This window comes from Tursiops truncatus, chromosome 1 (assembly GCF_011762595.2).
Source record: "Tursiops truncatus isolate mTurTru1 chromosome 1, mTurTru1.mat.Y, whole genome shotgun sequence".
NCBI classification, from domain to species: Eukaryota; Metazoa; Chordata; class Mammalia; order Artiodactyla; family Delphinidae; genus Tursiops; species Tursiops truncatus.
Genome location: NC_047034.1, coordinates 153,224,036 through 153,241,782, shown reverse-complemented (window position 1 = coordinate 153,241,782; position 17,747 = coordinate 153,224,036). Strand labels below are relative to the sequence as shown.

The following is a 17,747-nucleotide window of genomic DNA, read 5'->3' as shown; positions in this document are numbered from 1 at the left end:
GTCAGTAAGATGCTGTTCATTCATTCTCTCGCCCCCTCTCTGTTCTGCTTCCACCTGTGAGTCAACTTGTGTCCACTCTCTGGCCAAGGGAACCAGGTCTCAGGATCCGCTGCCCCATCAGACCCACGTGTTGTGGAGAAGGGCCAGTTCAGCATAGGAAGGGGGTGATGTGACTAGATGAAGAGTTGCTGAGCAAATAGGACACATGTCACTATAAGCTCTTTCCTCTGCCAGGGCCTTTACACTTTTTAATTTATTTATCTCTCACTACAACCTGTAAGCTGGGGATGATTGTGCCCATTTGTAAATGAGGAAACTGAGGCACAGTGTGATTTATCTAAGTTCACACAACTTGAAGGTTTGCCTAATATTGAAACTCCATTCTGCCTGGAGCTTCTCCGGCAGATGCCCTGGGGGAGCACACTGACCATGGCTCACCTTGGGTCTCCCAAGTGCTTTGGGCAGGTCTGTGGTCAGAGGACAGGAGCTGATGGGCACCTGGTGGGAGAAAAGCCAGGCCTCACCAGGGCCAGGGTCAGGGCTGGAGGGAGTCACTGCTTAGATGATGCTCGGGGCCCTGGGGTTCCCCACCCTTGCACAGCCCTGCCTGGCCCCCTGGGCTGTGAGCCTGGGGAGTGGGCACCTCCCCTGGGCCCCTGGCAGGGAGAGAGCAGTGCCGAGGCAGGAGGCAGGCAGGCATGGTGCGGTCCCTGCCCATCTGGGGAGTGCTTGGTGGCTGGCTGGAACTGAGCAGTGGACGGCTTTTGGACTCAGCAGCGCGAGCCCAGCTCGGAGGCTGCGAGGCAGAGCCGTGAACGCCAACAGTCTGGAGGCAGGCTCCGGAGGGAGAGAGGCTCGGGCCCATTCGCCGAGCTCGGTTCCCACAACAGCTCAGTAGACAGATGGACCTGGGGATCCTCACCGCCTGGCCAGGAGGGTGTACACATGCACGGGAATGCAGGCGTCCCAGCAGGGAGGGATGGGCTGGAGGCTCCTGGAGATGGCCAGGGGGGTGAGCCAAGGGGTGGGTGCTGTGGCCTGGGCTGGACTGTCAGATAGACGAGATGGGCAGGTTGGGCTTTGTGGTTAGACTGACCCCTGGATCATGGCCCTGTACGGCCCTGACAGGCTTTTCCTTGACTCCAGCCTCAGACTGAACAGGAACCCAGACCGAGTGTAGCCACCCTGCTGGGCCCTGAAGCTGGTCTTAGATTGAGCAGACTGAGCCCTGACCCTGATCTCAGACTGAGCCCTGATGGCAGCCCCCGCTGAGCCCCGAGCATTCTGACCAAACCCAGCTGCTTATGTCCTCCTCAGGAAGGAGCCCAGAGCTGAGTGCCCAGAATACTCCCCAGGAAGGATGAGGTCCAGCCGGAACTGACAGCCTGCGGAAGGCATAGAGGAGGAACGGCTGCAAGGACCACTAGCCTGGTCTAGGGGTGGCAAGAACTGACCAGCAGAGAAAGGAGGAGTTGCTGGGATGGAGACAGCAGTCCCTCCCAGGGCTGGCCCAAAGCTCAGGCCTGAGGACAGAACCCAAGAGCATGGCTTGCAAGGTCTGGAGAGGCAGAAGTGCAGGTGGTCTTGGGGGACAAGCAAGAAAGGCAGGGTTCCTGAGGGGTCAATGCTGGTGCAGTTTTCTTTTTTAAAGATTTTTTTTTTTTTGCTGTGGACCATTTTTAAAGTCTTTATTGAATTTGTCACAATACTGCTTCTGTTTTCTGTTTTGGTTTTTTGGCCTGAGGCACATGGGATCCTAGCTCCCCAAACCCGCACCCCCGGCATTGGAAGGTGAAGTCTCAACCACTGGACCGCCAACGCAGTCCCGCTGGTGGAGTTTTGACCAGACGGATAGCACTAGACCTGGAGAAGAGCTCTCCACCCAGGACCAGAGTGACCTGGGGCTCAGAAATGAGCGGTGCCTGTGGCGGGCAGGCAGAGGCCGAGCGAGGAGGTAAAGGCAACTCACTTTGCAACGAGCCAGGAATGACGGGCTAGGGGCGGATAGTGATGATCAAGGTTGCCTAATGTTGGGGAGCACTCCCTGTTCTTAGTACTTGAAATGCTGTCTCATCTAGTCCTCACCATGGCTCAGTGAAGTGCTGGGGCAGATGCCCTGGATTCCTGGTCCCCCAGCTCCCCTCCATCCTTGACTCTGCCTGAGGGGTCCCCCTGGCTGCAGAGTGTTTCACCCCAGAACTGGGTATGTGTGTGGTGGGGTAGTTGTTAGGGCCCCTGGGAGTATCCAACCATAGCCTGGAGTTGCTGGATAAATAGCCCAGCTTCCCCTCCTTCGGGGCAGACAGCTCTGAGGTGAGTTCTTCACTCTGTCCTGGACCAGGGGCCGCCGAACTTTTTCTGCAAAGGGCCAGATAGTTTTAGGGCCTGCAGTCTCTGTTGCAACTATTCAATTCTGTCACTGTGGCAAAAAAGCAACCACAGATGACACATAAATGAATGGGCCTGACTGTGTGGACGCCACTAAAACTTTATTTACAAATCAGGAGGCTGAAGAGGCACATGAAAAGCTGCTCAACATCACTAATTACTAGAGAAATGCAGATCAAAACCACAATGAGGGATCACCTCACACTGGTCAGAATGGCCATCATCAGAAAATCTACAAACAATAAATGCTGGAGAGGGTGTGGAGAAAAGGGAACCCTCTTGCACTGTCGGTGGGAGTGTAAACTGATACAGCCACTATGGAGAACAGTATGAAGGTTCCTCAAAAACTAAAAATAGAACTACCATACGACCCAGCAATCCCACTAGTGGGCATATTCGCAGAGAAAACCATAATTCAAAAAGACACATGCACCCCAATGTTCATTGCAGCACTATTTACAATAGCCAGGACATGGAAGCAACCTAAATGCCCATCGACAGATGAATGGATAAAGAAGATGTGGCACATATATACAATGGAATATTACTCAGCTATAAAAGGGAACGAAACTGGGTCATTTGTAGAGATGTGGATGGACTTAGAGACTGTCATACAGAGTGAAGTCAGAAAGAGAAAAGCAAATATCGTGTATTAACGCATATATGTGGAATCTAGAAAAATGGTACAGATGAACCGGTTTGCAAGGCAGAAATAGAGACACAGATATAGAAAATAAATGTATGGACACCAAGGGGGGAAACTGGGGCTGGGGGTGGTGGTGGTGGGATGAATTGGGAGATTGGGATTGACATATATACACTAACATGTATAAAACATATAACTACTAAGGACCTGCTGTATAAAAAAATAAAATAAAATTCAAAAATTTAAGTTAAAAAAAAAAATCAGGAGACCAGAGGTCTATAGTTTACTGACCCCTAAGATGTCCCCAGCAGGACTGAACCCTGGTGGCCCACAATGGTCACCAGATCATTGACCCACCCTTTGCTGGCCTCCACCCCTTCCCAGTCTCGCTTCTCCACTCCCTACTGGAGTGTCTGGATCTTGTCCCAAAGAATCGACTTGCTCTCACATTCTTGTCTCAGGGTCTCCTTCTGGGGCTTCCAACCTCAGACAGGTCTCCTACTTGACAGATGAAGAGACTGAGGTACCTGGAGGCCAAGCACAGCCCAACAAGGTGAGGCAGAGCTTCCTTCTTGCACTGCTGTGGCCTTTCCCAGAGCCACCAGAATCAGCTGTCCCCTGGGGGAGGATGTGTCTGCCTGCACAGGTCAGATGACCTCCAGACAGGTCCCTGGAATCGGCAGGACAGGTAGCTTGTTCATTCCCTACTGGGGAGGTATCAGGCCCCAGAGGAGGGACAGCCCTGACTACCCAGAGGACCAGCAGTCCGGACAGGTAGTGGCAGTTAAATCCAGGGCAGAATGGGGTCAATGTCTCCAAGGTTGACCCTTGTCCCTCCCTGGCTTAGATCTTCTCTGGGAAACCTGCAGGGTGTGAATATCACTCCCACTCTTCAGATGGGTAAACTCGGAGAGGAGAAGTGACTTGCTTCCAGTCACACAGCTCAGGTGGGGCAGAACTAAGTCTTGTTCCCAGGGCTCTGTGAGCAGCCGTGGGTTGCAGAGGAGGCCACAGAAGGCTTCATGGGCTCGTGGGCCCTCTAGCTCATTCTCTTAACTGCTACTACATTTGCTGCCTCATTGGATCATGGCATCTTGAACAAAAGGGCTCTTAGGGACCAGCTAGCCTAACTCCCATTTTACAGATGGGAAAATTAAGACCCAGAGAGAAGAAACTTCCCAGAAGATTAGCCAGTGAGTCAGATCAGAGAGGAGGAGGAGCCTCAGATCCTCAGCCTAGGAAAGTGATGTGGGTCCCTGAGTCCCTCCCAAAGCCATGTGACATCTCTGACACCCTGATTCCCAGAGGCCAGCCCTGGAGTGGACAGTGGGCTCTGAGCCAGCCCGTCCCTTTCCCCTCTGCCGAAGCTCAGCTCTCGGGGCTCTGGCACCGTCTGAAAACTCCTCCGCCAGTCTGCTCTCGGCAGAGCACAGATTATCGCTCTTGTGCTAATTATTTTTATGATTAAAAGATGATAAATTATTAAACAAAGTCTGAAAAATGTGCCAAGATCTGCTCTGAGGCTGGGCCTGAGAAGTTGCCCCCTTGGCGTCCACGTTAATTAATAAATGAGGCTCTCCACGGAGAGGAGCCACAGCTGGCACATCTGGCAGCCAGGCAGGGGCTGGTGGAGGGCAGATGCTGGGTGGGCAGGGAGGAAGGGGACTCCCTGGGAGCCCTCAGCCTGGGCTTTGGTAATGGAGACCCCTCCCTCTCTGCTCCCAGCCTAGGGCTCAGCGGAGGGTCCTGTGGCACCAGCCTGACATCTGGTCCCCGGAAGAGGCCTAGGATTTCAAGCTGAGAAGCCGCTGTTAATCCCTCAACCCTGTTTCCTTCTCCAAATGCAGCCTTGGGAGAACCCCAAGTGTCCAAGGAAAACAGGAGACCAGCATTCAAATCTCTGCCAGCCATTTCCTCCTTGGGTAATTTTGAGTAGATCACTCATTGAGACCCTAATCCTCGGTTTCCCCATCTGTTAAATGGGTGGAAATGACCTTCACTTTGCAACACCAGGGCATTGAGAGGGTTAAATAAAATAGTGTCTGTAAAGAGTGCCCAGTTCTCAGGATTAAAAAGAAATGTTAGTTGAGCCGAGCTGAAGGTTGGGTTTATTGCTGCTCTGTAATTATCAGCCATGAAATCTTGGTCAGCTTAACCTTTCTGAGCCTCAGTTTCCTTATCTGTAAAATGGGAGTGAGACTTCCTCAATCTCCGGATCAAGGGAGAAACTATATGTGATGTGTCCAACAGAGTAAGCGTTCAATGAATGGCAGCTACTTGATTAGAATCGTTGGTTGCAACTCCAGTGCACTGACATTTCAACAAATGAATTTTCCTCCTACCCCACAGGCCGCTTCTTCTGTGCCTCCTTTGCTGGTTCTCCTTCCTTCCCTACCTCTACTCACAGCAGCGCCCTGGGTTCAGGCCTTGGTGTGTCTTTTTTTCTTTACACTCTCTCCCTTGTGACCTCATCCATCTGTATGCTCTTTGACTCTCATATTTGTAAGTCTAGCTTGGGCCTATCACTTAAAATGCAGACTCCTGGGCCCATTTGCCCATTCCAGCCCTTCCCTGAGATGTCTCATAGACATCCCAAATCTAGTATGTCTAATGACACAACCCAAACAGAATTCCTGACCTTCCTCTCACAAGCTTGCCCCGCCCACCGCCTTCCACCCTTCCAGTCAGTGATGACGCCTTGGAGTCGTCCTTGATTCTGCTCTTTCTTTCACACCAAATGTCCAAACATTTGATCAGCTCCACCTTCCACCTCTGTTCGAACCCAACCACCTGGCCGTCTCTCACCACCTCCCCTGCTCCCATCCTAGGACCGGGCACCGCCTTATCTTGCTTGAAGTTTTACAGTCTCTTAATGGGTGTCCAGGCCCTGGTACTTGTCCCCCTCTCCTCCATGCTTCCCATGATCCCCTTGAAACGAAGTCAGATCCCATCACTCCTCTGCTCAGAATCCCCCAGCAGCTCCCCGTCCCCCTATAGCAAGAGAAGTCTTTACCAAGGTCACCAGGCCCTACACAATCTGAACCTCCTCCTTGCCAAGTCCTTCCTCTCTCGGTGCCAGCCGTACCCACCTGGTTGCTTCCTTGAACTCCTGCACCCTCCCACGTCAGTGTCTTTGTCCTGGCTGTTTCGTCTTCTCCCGGACATCCTCAGACCTCTGCTCAGGGAGGCTGAGTCTGACCATCCTACTTAAAAATATGCCCCCATCCAGTAGTCCTTATTGCTCTGGTCCCCCTCCATTGTGCTTACCATCTTGCACACTAGAATTTCCTGTCTCTTGTGTTATTGTCTGTCTCTTCCCTCAAGTGCACAGACTATCACCTTTTGTGCACAGCTGCCTTCCCTTAGCACCCAGCCTGGGGCCCCGTGTGTGGCGGAGGTGGTGACTGCAGGACAGGTCGGTCACAGCCCTGCCTCCCGGGACCTTGGGCCTGCAACTCTGCTGGGTGGGCAGAAGAACTGGCCATTGCAGTTTTAAGATGAGCTCGGTCAAGAGGCGGGGAAGGCTTCGTGGAGGAGGTGAGACTGAACCACAGACTGAAAAAAAGGGAATTCAGGTAGAGGAGGCAGCATGTGTTGAAGCCTTGGCAGCTCAAGGAAGTGCGCTTGGAGAATGGCAGGTTGTCAATGGAAACCTGGGAAGGGGTTTGGGGGAGGTGAGCCCCAAAGGGGCTGATGTGCGGGGCCAGGGTGCTGGTGGTAGGGGTGGGGAGGGAGGTCTCCTCTACCCTCTGGATTAGCAGATGGGGCACATGCTCACTCTCGTGACTTCCTAGAGGGGAGAAAGTGGTCTGATTGCCAGAAACACAATATTAGCAAAATAATGGCTGTGTTTCAACGTGTCTGAGATGCACAACTATTTTCCATATTACTGAGAAACACTGCCAGTTAACGTACACCATGGCATTTATTTTAAGACCCATGCGAAAATATGTGCATCTTAAAATCTCTGCTATATGATCACAGGGTAGTACTGAGCCCTTCCTGTGCTCTGGGCACCGTACAAGCCACTTCAGATACTTTACCTCATTGGCTTCTTACAGCAACCGGTGAGTACCTATGAGCTAAGTACGTTACTTCCGCATTTTGCAGATGTGACATCTGGTACACGGAGAGATGAAGGAACTCTCCATCCGGCTGGTAGCGGAGGAGCCTAGACTGCAACCCAGGCAAGTCTCTTAAACATGGTCTTCCAACAGGAAATGGAGTGTGAAATGCAGAAGCCGTGTGAGAGAACAGGAAATCAACCATGGAAAATGGGAAGCAATGGTCCTGTTCATTCAGCGGGGCGACCCTCCACTGCCTCACTCCGGTAATCTGAGCCTGCACCCCTCCACCCCGCACCCCTGCAACATTCGTGTGGGCTCTGTGCTGGCCACCGGTCTTCTTGACACCAGGTGGGTCTTCCCATGGTGAGGCAGACTTACCCTTCTGTCTCAATTTTTGGAAAGCCATGAACTTTGAGGCCACACACTTCTTGTGACCAAATGAACATCTTGGGAACTTTCTGGCCTTTCCAAAGGGACGTGACTCATCATCACCTCCTGCTGGGGGGGGATCCCTGCAGTCGCCCTCACAGCTTTTACTTCCAACATTCTGGAAATGGCTGAAACCAATGGGTTAACTTGCTTTCCCTATTAAATATTTACATAAACACGCTCAGGAAGGTGTGTGTAAGTTATCAATAATGCAAGGCCAGCTTAGGCTCGGTGAGAGCTGAGAGACCCAAATTGTATCATCATAATCCATTATTCACATATAATGCGTCTATTCTCCTCCATTAGCGCAGGCAGGAAATGCCCCTGAGTGCCAGGCAGGGCTTTGGAAAACGCAATAAATGACGGGGAGACACATGGCAGGAGGGCGGCAGCTGTAGTTAAACAAGTGTAAATTAGCACCCAGCCTCGCTCCCCGCCTGCATCCGGAGCAGCAGAGGGCACGGGCCTGGTAGGGAGGGGTAGCAGGATGGGGCGAGCTCACCATCAATCCAGACACCCCGCGTGGTCTCCCTCACCTGAGAAGGACCATCCCTCTGGCCACGTGGGAGACCATGCGTTACCACAGCCCGGCTTCTGCTCTGGCCAGATGGGGCTGGAATCTCAACTGTGCCACTGAGTGGGCGCAGGAGGTTGTATGCAAGCTACCCCACATCAAGCCTCAGGCCCCATCTGTAAAATGGGGCCAAGAGTTAGCAACTCAGGACTTCCCTGGTGGTCCGCCTGCCAATGCAGGGGACACGGGTTTGAGCCCTGTCTGGGAAGATCCCACATGCCGCGGAGCAACTAAGCCTGCGAGCCACAACTACTGAGCCTGCGTGCTGCAACTACTGAAGCCCACGCTCCTAGAGCCCGTGCTCTGCAACAAGAGAAGCCACCGCAATGAGAAGCCCGTTCACTGCAACGAAGAGTAGCCCCCACTTGCCGCAACTAGAGAAAGCCCACGTGCAGCAATGAAGACCCAACACAGCCAAAAAAAAATAAATAAATTTATAATAAAAAAAAAGAGTTAGCAACTCATAGGGTGGTGGTGTGGAGGAAATGAAATGAGGTAGGAGAAGGACCCTTAGAAATGAAGACCATCCCTCACAGGCCTCCCCCTGCCCCCTGCCCCATGCCCCATGCCCCACCCCCCCCACGCCCACAGTTCCAGAGCTAGGCGTAGAATGGGATGCATGCGGGGCAAAGGCAAGACTAGGGAAAGATGCAGTGACCTTATGTGGTCCCCCTTTTGGCTTTGCTGTCACTGCAGGAAGCTTTGCCCCTTGGGGCCCCACCTGTACTGTGATCGGTTTCCTGGGCTCAGCAGGCACACCTGACCATCCTGCCCTCTCTCTCCAGTGTGTCTTCAGCCCCTCGGCTGTCCTCATCCTCTTCTCCATCATCACTCTGTTCCCCTGGGGAGCCAGGTCCCACAGAGCCCTATGCATCTGCTGTGTAGAGGAGGACCCCAAACCAAATACACCTGTGGATGTCCCATGAACTGGAAGGCAGTGCTGTGAAGCATGAAGGACACCCGACTAGGAGTGAGATCTGAGTTCTAACTTCTTTCACTGATGATTCTTTGTGGTTTGGGGAGAGTCCTGCGGCCTCTGAGCCTCAGTTTCCCTCCTTGTAGAAGAAGGGAAGTAATCACGCGAGGTGATGAATACTATCACTCAGTGAAGTTAACTGTTGAGTATGTTTGAAGATCTTTCCTGGTTCTAGGTCCCCAAGGAACAGAATATCGTGAAATTCTAGAATCAGCTATTCTGGTTCAAGTCATCGTTAAGTTTTTTTTTTAATTGAAGTACGATATTGTGTTAATTTCTGCTGTACAGCAAAGTGATTCAGTTATACATATATAAGTACATTCTTTTTCATACTCTTCTCCATTATGGTTTATCACAGGATATTGAATAAACTTCCCTGTGCTATACAGTAGGACCTTGTTGTTTATCCATTCTATGTGTACCAGTTTGCATCTGCTAATCCCAACCCATCCCTCCCCACCCCCCTTCCTCCTTGGCAACTACCCGTCTCTTCTCTATGTCCATGATTCTGCTTCTGTTTCATAGATAGGTTCATTTTTGTCATATTTTATTTATTTATGTATTTATCTATTCATTTAAATTTTTTTTGGCCGTGCTGCATGGCTTGCGGTATCTTAGTTCCCCAACCAGGGACTGAACCCGGGCCCCCAGCAGTGAAAGCTGGACTGCCAGGGAATTCCCCATTTGTGTCATATTTGAGATTCCACATATAAATGATATCATATGGGATTTTTCTTTCTCTTTCTGACTTAACTTCACTGAGTATGGTCATTTGCAGCAACATGGATGCAGCTAGAGGTCATTGCTAAATTTTAGCTCCACAGCTAAAGGCAGGTTTTTTCTAGCATAGGAGCTCTGTTGTGGCACACAGATATCCTGGGTCCTGGAGCCAGGAGGACTGGGGTCACCTGTACAGAGGAGTCACATTCAGCTTCAAGTCAACCACCCTCCCCCACGTGGTGAGGAATCACCCAATGCCTAAGGGCCTGATAGTGATTTCTGGTCAGTGGAGGCCACAAAGTACGATGCTCAGTTGGAAAGGCAGAAAGCAAGTGACTGGGTTTTGTACTTGACCGAGAAAGGTCTGGGGGCATGGTCTGGTTCGCCCAGGCCAAACCAGTTCTTAGCTCAAATGTCACCTCCTCAGAGAGGCCTTTCCTTCCCTATCAAAAAATTGCCCCCCCAATCCCCCATCTGCTTTAATTTTTCTTCCCATCACTGAGTACCACCTGACACCTTATTATATACCTATGGGTTTACTTGCTTACTGTGTGTCTTCTCGGCCAGAATGTCAGCCCCACAAGGCCAGGGACCTTGTCTGTCCGCTTCATAGTGGTTCCCTGATGCCTAACGCAGTGCCTAGCACCTGGTAGAAATGGGACTCATGCTTATTGAATGAATTAATTATTTTAGATTCAAATCTAAAACATGTATTGAGTACCTACTCAACGCCAGTCCCTGTGAAGGTGCTTTTATATATGTTCCTCACTGAATAGTTCCACGATGAGGTCTGTTCACATATATTAAGACCAAAGGGCACTAGCGTTAAATTGCAATTGAGTGAATCTGGCAGGAGCACTCAGATTCCTCTCCCCTGCCTCATGTGGGCCAGGTGCCTAATGATTATCTAACTGGCTGAACAGTTTAATGATTTGATGTCCTGCCATCTTCACACACAGGCTTTCCTTGTCGTCCTTCCTTCAGCCCAGCTCATTAGTTCTCAAACTTGAGCATGTTTGTGTGAAAATTACAGTACTGAGCTATATAAAAAGAAAACTATGTCGACAATGTAGGGGATTTCAAGAGCAATTTGGAGTCTGCAACTTTTTCCTATGCATCTATTTACATAAGATGTAAGTTCACTGGGCTAGCTGTGGGGTTTGGTCAGGTTACTAACCCTCTCTGAGCCTTATCTGTATGTGAAGATATTCATAGCTACCTTACAGAATATACGAGATCTGTATATAATCTGTATCTGAGAGGCAATAGGTAAGTTTGAATCCTACTTTCAACTCTTTCTAGCCATATGACTTTGGGCAAGTTACTTAACTTCTGTGCCTCAGTTTTCTCATCTGTTAAATGGAGGATATTAATAGGGTCTGCCTTAATGTGAAGGAGAGCCGTGTTCTGGATCAGAGCTGCCTCTTTGGGGGTGCAATGCCAGGAGGTGTGGCTGGGGTCTGCACCTCTGGCAGGTGCAGGGTTTCCTACCCTGTGGGGAAATTTCAACGCAGTCTGCCCCGGTGGGTTGACAGTCAGCAGGTGGTCAAAGAAAAAACTCAAAGCAGACACAGATGGTTAGACTTGACACAAGCGGCTCTAATAGAAACTTACCTACTGAAATCTCCAAAAGTTCTTCAGCCCTTTATCCATGACATCCACTGGGCCTAGTCAATAAACATCTATTTATTCATTCATTCAACACTGCCCTTCTAGGCACTGGTGAGAACAAGTCAGACACAGTTCCCATCCTTGTGGCGCATACAGTTGAGTAGCTATGATGATAAAAACAATAGCAATAATAGTAACAATAATGGCTTCCATTTACAGAGTACGTCATGTGCCAGAGCCTGGGTTTTGTGCTATCCATGCAGTACCTTATTTAATCCTCTCAACATTCCTATGAGGTGAATATTAATATTCCAATGTTATGGACAAGGCATCTAAGGCTCAGAGAGGTTATGTGACTTCTCCATGGTCACACAGCTAGTAAGTGTCAATGGAGAAGCTTGAATCCAGATCCATTTGTGTCCCTAGCTTCACTAATGCTCTTTTTCCACAGAAGCAGCTTCTAAAAAAGGAGAGTCCAATAACATGTAAGTCAAATAATAAAGCATAATTAAAATTAGAAAAATATATTTTTTTTTTAAAAAAAGGAGAGTCCCCTGGGCCACCAGAGACCTTCCCGAGGGAGGAGGGACTAATGAGGAAAGGGAAGAACGGCTGACCTGAAATCTCTCACTCAGTGCCACGGTGTGGAGAAATTCTGTCTGGCCACAGATGGCGGGAATCCCGGATGTGGGGAGCAGTAATCAGTCCCAGCTCAGCATGCAGGAGGCAGTCACTGTGAGGAAGGGCCAGCCCAGGGCTTGCTTGGGCAATGGCCCAAGCTGGTAGTGTGACATCTTTACTGTCTGATTAATAGAGCCCTGGGGACAGCAGGCATCCGAGGCAGCTCCAAGGTTATGGACCTAGGGACCGGGAGAAATCAATAGCCTTCCAAAGCCCTGACCAGGCTGGGGGGAGGATGTGAAGCCAAGCAAGGCGCCTCTCCCCCAGTCTACTGAGGGCCATAGGAGGAGAGTACCGGGACTGGTCATCCCTGGAGACTGGCAGGGACAAGGCAGATGGTCTGGGGCACTGGCCACACCTAAGTCTCTCCCTCGGCCACTGGCCTAGGGAAACAGCTCTGAGAGACTCCGCTGTGTAGACGGAGGCAGTGATCTTGACGGGCAGGGCCTGGGGTAGCTTTCCAGATCTTGAGAGGAGCCAGGAGCCAAGAGCAGGGGCAGGAAGCCGGGCTCTTGACTGCAGTGTGTGTTAGGGGTCTGTCAGAGAAGCAGAAACACTATGAGTGATCTGGGAACGAGGCCTTTTGTGATCACGGCAGGTGGTGGGCAGTGATGTTAGTCTCTACCCATGTGTCTGGAGGTCAGTAGAGCTGGCAGTCAGGAAGGGAAGATGACATGAAGAAGAAGTGAGCAAGGACAATGTAGAACCTGAAAGGAGGACTTAGAACCCACCAGGCAGAACACTGGGACCCACATCTGTCTGCCACTGGAACCTGGTTGGTCTCTCACTGCCTGCAACCTTCTGACGGATGATACGGGTGACCTGCAGAAGAACTGGCTGGCTTCATCATGATGTTGCACACAAACCTGGCCCAGAGTTCAGGGAAGCTAAAGGAGGAAATCCAGTGGGGTCTGGGGTTGCGTAGGTCTGGCTGGTAGCCCAAGGCAACAAGGCGAGCCAGCAGGTGGGTGGCAACTGTGTGACTGTGACGTCGCCTGATCCCACATGGGCCCGAGTTGCAAAAATGGCTGCTCCTCAACTTCCACCCTCCAGATCTCATGCAAGTTTCTCTGTGGTTACCCCTGACCCAGAACCACGTGGGGAAAGGCATTCTGGGAAAAGTTCCAGCTTTGCTAGGTTGACGAAGTACAAAGCTCCCACACTCACTGTGTGACTTTGGCCAGGTCCTCGTTCCTCTCTGAGTTTCAGGTTTTTTTAAAAAAGTATATTTATTTATTTATTTGGCTTGCTGGGTCTTAGTTCCAGCACATGGGATCTTTAGTTGTGGCATGTGAGCTCTTAGTTGCGGCATGCGGGGTCTAGTTCCCTGACCAGGGACTGAACCCGGGCCCCCTGCATTGGGAGCGTGGAGTCTTAGCCACCGGACCACCAGGGGAGTCCCAGAGTTTCAGTCTCTTCATCTGTGAAGTGAGGGGATGGAGTCCTCAGTGGTTCCTCTTTGAATGCAAACAACTCCCCCCAAAACCAAAAATAAAAAAGCAAACAAAAAAGAGGCATGGATTTCCTCCTTTCCCCTCTGTGTGCAAATGGACACGAGGTCTCCTTGAAATCACCGTGCAGACCCCCAGCACTCCAAGGCCCCAGGTAGGAGTACCTGGGCTAGATTGTCTTGCAGATTCCTCCTCCCTCTGAAAGCAGAAGTGAGTAGAAATGAGGTGGGGCTTACAGTCAGAAGAGACCGTCCATGGGAGACCGAGCGAGGTGCCAAGTCTCTCTGAGCCTCGGTTTCTCCACCTGTATAATAAGGACAGTTTTTTTTTTACCTTTCAGGTGACCATCACATGGATGTTGTCAGAGGCTGGGGCAAGACTCAGAGCATATGAGAGGCTTCTTAGACGGTGCCAGCTCTGTGGGAACCACGTGTCATGCTGACAGGGGGTGTGGTTACGTCCTGGTCTCCTCCTCCAGGAAGCTCTGTGGGGCTTGTCTATGGAAGCCACATACACAAAAAGTTGTGGGGCTTTGGGGGAGGAGGGGACACATTCCACTGCAAAAGCTTGTAGAGGAGGGAGCATGTGAATGTGGCCCTGAGGAGTGGATATGGCTGTGACAGCCTGCGTCGAGGGGAATAGCCTCTGGAAGAGGGCTGGGCTGGGCAAAGGGGTGGAGTGAGAGGGCTGCAGCAATCAATCGTTTGGGGACTGAGCAGGAGTGTGGCGCAGTGGAGCAGGGGGTGGGTGTGTCGATAGGGAGAGGAAGGGGTGTGGTAGAAAAGGGGTGACGATTAGCTTGCACTTCTTGCTAAAGATGCTCACCCAAGATTAGCTGACACAGCAAGGACTGAGAAGCAACCCAAAGTGAGGCACCAGGGGTCCCCATGTCCTTCAGCCTTCCGGGATCATTCTTTCACATCTAAAAAAGATAATTCCAATCCCTTCCCCATCATGAAGCCCCCCTAAGCATCCCCATGGATTCCCAAGGGGAGCTTTTAATCCCTTCTTTCAGTTTACACTGCAGCTGACTTCCGAACCCAGCCCTGGACCCTGCAGCACCCATCCTCACTTGATCGTTTCACTCCAAGGTGGACCCTGTCTGAGGCCTCTGCTCCTTGAGGGTCCCACTGGCCCAGGGCTGTTGGGTGGAGCAGACTTTCAGCCATGGTTTACAGGACAATCTGGGACACTTACTGGTGCTCTGGAGCCAGCCTGCACCTTGGAAGGAGCATTTACACCGGGGAAACCAGCAAACAAATCAGTTGGTGTTGACCCTCTGCCAGCACATCACTGACGACAGCTCAGTGCATACCACACTCTGTAAGGGATAGGACCCCAAGTTTTTGGCCATGAACATTTCGGCCATGTTGCTGGCATTCTTCTTTCCATAAACACGTGTACATTCCCATCTCCCCCAGATCTTCTGGGAAACCTTAAATTCCATGCACAATTCCACTCTCTAGGCTTTGCTCTCTTTTTCCAGACGGTGCCCTGGTGGGGGAGGGGTTTCATATTTTACACCCTAACAGGGTCACCACACTATTTTCCTTGTACTCCGTGGAGACACTTGCAGATAGGATAACTTTAAATAGATTTATTTCCCCCCCCCCCCCCGCTATGTGAGTTGGCTAAGTTGGATTCAAAAGGTGGTTCTGCAGATATTAAAAGCGATAATTGGGGGCTTCCCTGGTGGCGCAGTGGTTGAGAGTCCGCCTGCCGATGCAGGGGACGCGGGTTCGTGCCCCGGTCCGGGAAGATCCCACATGCCGCGGAGCGGTTGGGCCCGTGAGCCATGGCCGCTGGGCCTGTGCATCTGGAGCCTGTGCTCCGCAGTGGGAGAGGCCACAACAGCGAGAGGCTCGCGTACCGCCAAAAAAAAAATAAAATTAAAAAAAAAAAAAAAGCGATAATTGGGATGCGTGAAACAATATTGAGAAAGCTTGTAGGTCACATGCTAAGATCCTGCGTTCTCCTTTCTGGGAATCAACTCTACAGAAACATTTGCACATATGTATGAATATGTATGTACCGTGACACCGTAGCACTACTTGTCATAAACATTGGAAATACCCTCATTGCCTGGCAATGCAGGGATAAATAAACTAAGCAATGGGATGTACATAGTAGATGAAAAGATAGAAGCGGGTCTCTATCTGTACTGACTTTGAAATATCCACAACATCATTCCATGAAAACGTTGCAAGACAGAATTTATACATCTTTTCCCGTAAAGAAGTTCTGAAGTATACATATATATGTGTATGTGTGTGTTTATAGATACAGAAAACTATCTGGAAGGACAAGCCTTAAACTGTTTTTTCCTCTTATTTATTTAATTGACATATAGTTGATTTACAATGTTGTGTTAATTTCAGGTGTACAGCAAAGTGATTCAGATATATATATATACATTCTTTTTTAGATTCTTTTCCATTATAGGCTATTACGAGATATTGAATATAGTTCCCTGTGCTATACAGTAGGTCCTTGTTATCTATTTTATATATAGTAGTGTGTATCTGTTAATCCAAACTTCTAATTTATCCCTCCCCCGCCAAAGCCTTAAACTGTTAAGAGTGTCAATCTTAGAGGATAGTTGTCTATGTGTGGGGGAAATGTTCCCTTTCTATTTCTATAATTTATTAAAAATAAATTTAGGGCTTCCCTGGTGGCGCAGTGGTTGAGAGTCCGCCTGCCGATGCAGGGGACACGGGTTCGTGCCCCGGTCCGGGAAGATCCCACATGCCGCGGAGCGGCTGGGCCCGTGAGCCACGGCCGCTGAGCCTGCGCATCCGGAGCCTATGCTCCACAACGGGAGAGGCCACAACAGTGAGAGGCCCGCGTACCGCAAAAAAAAAAGTAATAATAAAAAATAAATTTATAAGTTATTTCTCTTTTTATAGTGTATTTCTGTGTTGTTTTAATTTCTTACCACGAGCATATGTGACTTATATAATTTTTTTAAAAACCAGTAATTTTTACAAAGAGAAAATGCTTACAACACATGTCAAATACAAATGGTAGGACGTAAAATGGTTTACATACAGTGGTTATAACTCTACAGAAACCTGCATCTGGGCGGACAGGAATAGAAGAAGGAGCTTCCCACAAGAAGTGGTTGGTGATTAGGGTGGGGTCCAGGGAGAGTTCTTTTCCCTCTTCCAGAAGTCTTGGCAGGGCTGAGATCTGGGGCTTCTTAAAATTTCTCCCAGCATCTCCCTTCATTATACCCCCAGCCCATGTTCCCGTCACTTACAAGTGGCAGTGGGTATCAACTATTCAATTATTTTCAAATAGTTGAGCTTGGGTCTGGATTGAATAAATCACATTGACGCCAATTTCCAGGGAAGTCCTTTCATATTTTATGATGTGTCCCCCCACCTTTCCCCCTCTTCCTTCCTTGTGCTCCTGTTAATGAACCTGCAGACTGAGTCCTGCTCGGACGTCCCCACTGCTCAGCCCTGGATGGAAACGCTGCTGCTCAAAGCATCGGGGTTCTGGGTTTTTTCCTTTCCCTTCTCACAGTCCTGGGGAAATTGATATGCAGGCAGCATTATGCTTTGTTTAAAGCTCAGCCCTGGATTCTGAAAGAATGCATTATCCAAATTGGTGCATGTGGTTGAAATTCTGCAAAACTCAGTTGTAGTACACGTGGCTTGCCAATGGAGTGTCCAGCCAGGTCTCCTGCAGCATAAATGCCCAGGATCAGAGCGTATAACTGTGGAAAACCATCCACTAGGGAATATTCCTGGTGTCAGTAATTCATCCTGCTGGTGGTGGAAGGTTGGCCTCCCACGCCTCTCTGCCACCACCATGGCCACCCAATATGCCATCCAACTCCTGGTTCTGGGGCCAGGTGCTGCTTCCTCCCTTCTTTCCAGCTCCTTAAGAATCAAGATTTGTTCAAAGAACTGATTGAACATGAACACAGAGACCAAAGGGGTTTTTTTTGGTTTTGTTTTGTTTTGTTTGTTTGTTTGCTTCTCTTTTTATTTTGTAAAGAGGTTTTGAAGGAACCAAGTCTGATTTGGAATTTGGAATTCTGGAATGGCAAGAGGAAGAAGTGGACTTGGCCTTGTGTGTTTCATTGTCTCTCCTGGTCTCGCAACTCCTCCGTGACTGGGGCACAGAGGGAAGGGCTCATTGGCAACAATTTGGGAGCCACCCTGGTCCCAGTTGCTCTTTACATGTTAAGAGTTTT

The 17,747-nt window shown here is 50.0% G+C and overlaps 1 long non-coding RNA gene across 1 annotated transcript in view; it reads left to right on the top strand.

Annotated features, from left to right (window-relative positions):
* The window catches only part of LOC141276385 (uncharacterized), a 104,353-nt gene extending 87,964 nt beyond the window's left edge, over nt 1-16,389 (top strand). The window contains exons 3-4 of the long non-coding RNA XR_012325881.1: nt 7,145-7,449; nt 13,884-16,389. This is a non-coding gene — a long non-coding RNA (uncharacterized lncRNA). The remainder of the gene's footprint in view (nt 1-7,144; nt 7,450-13,883) is intronic.
* Nucleotides 16,390-17,747: the final 1,358 nt, after the last annotated feature.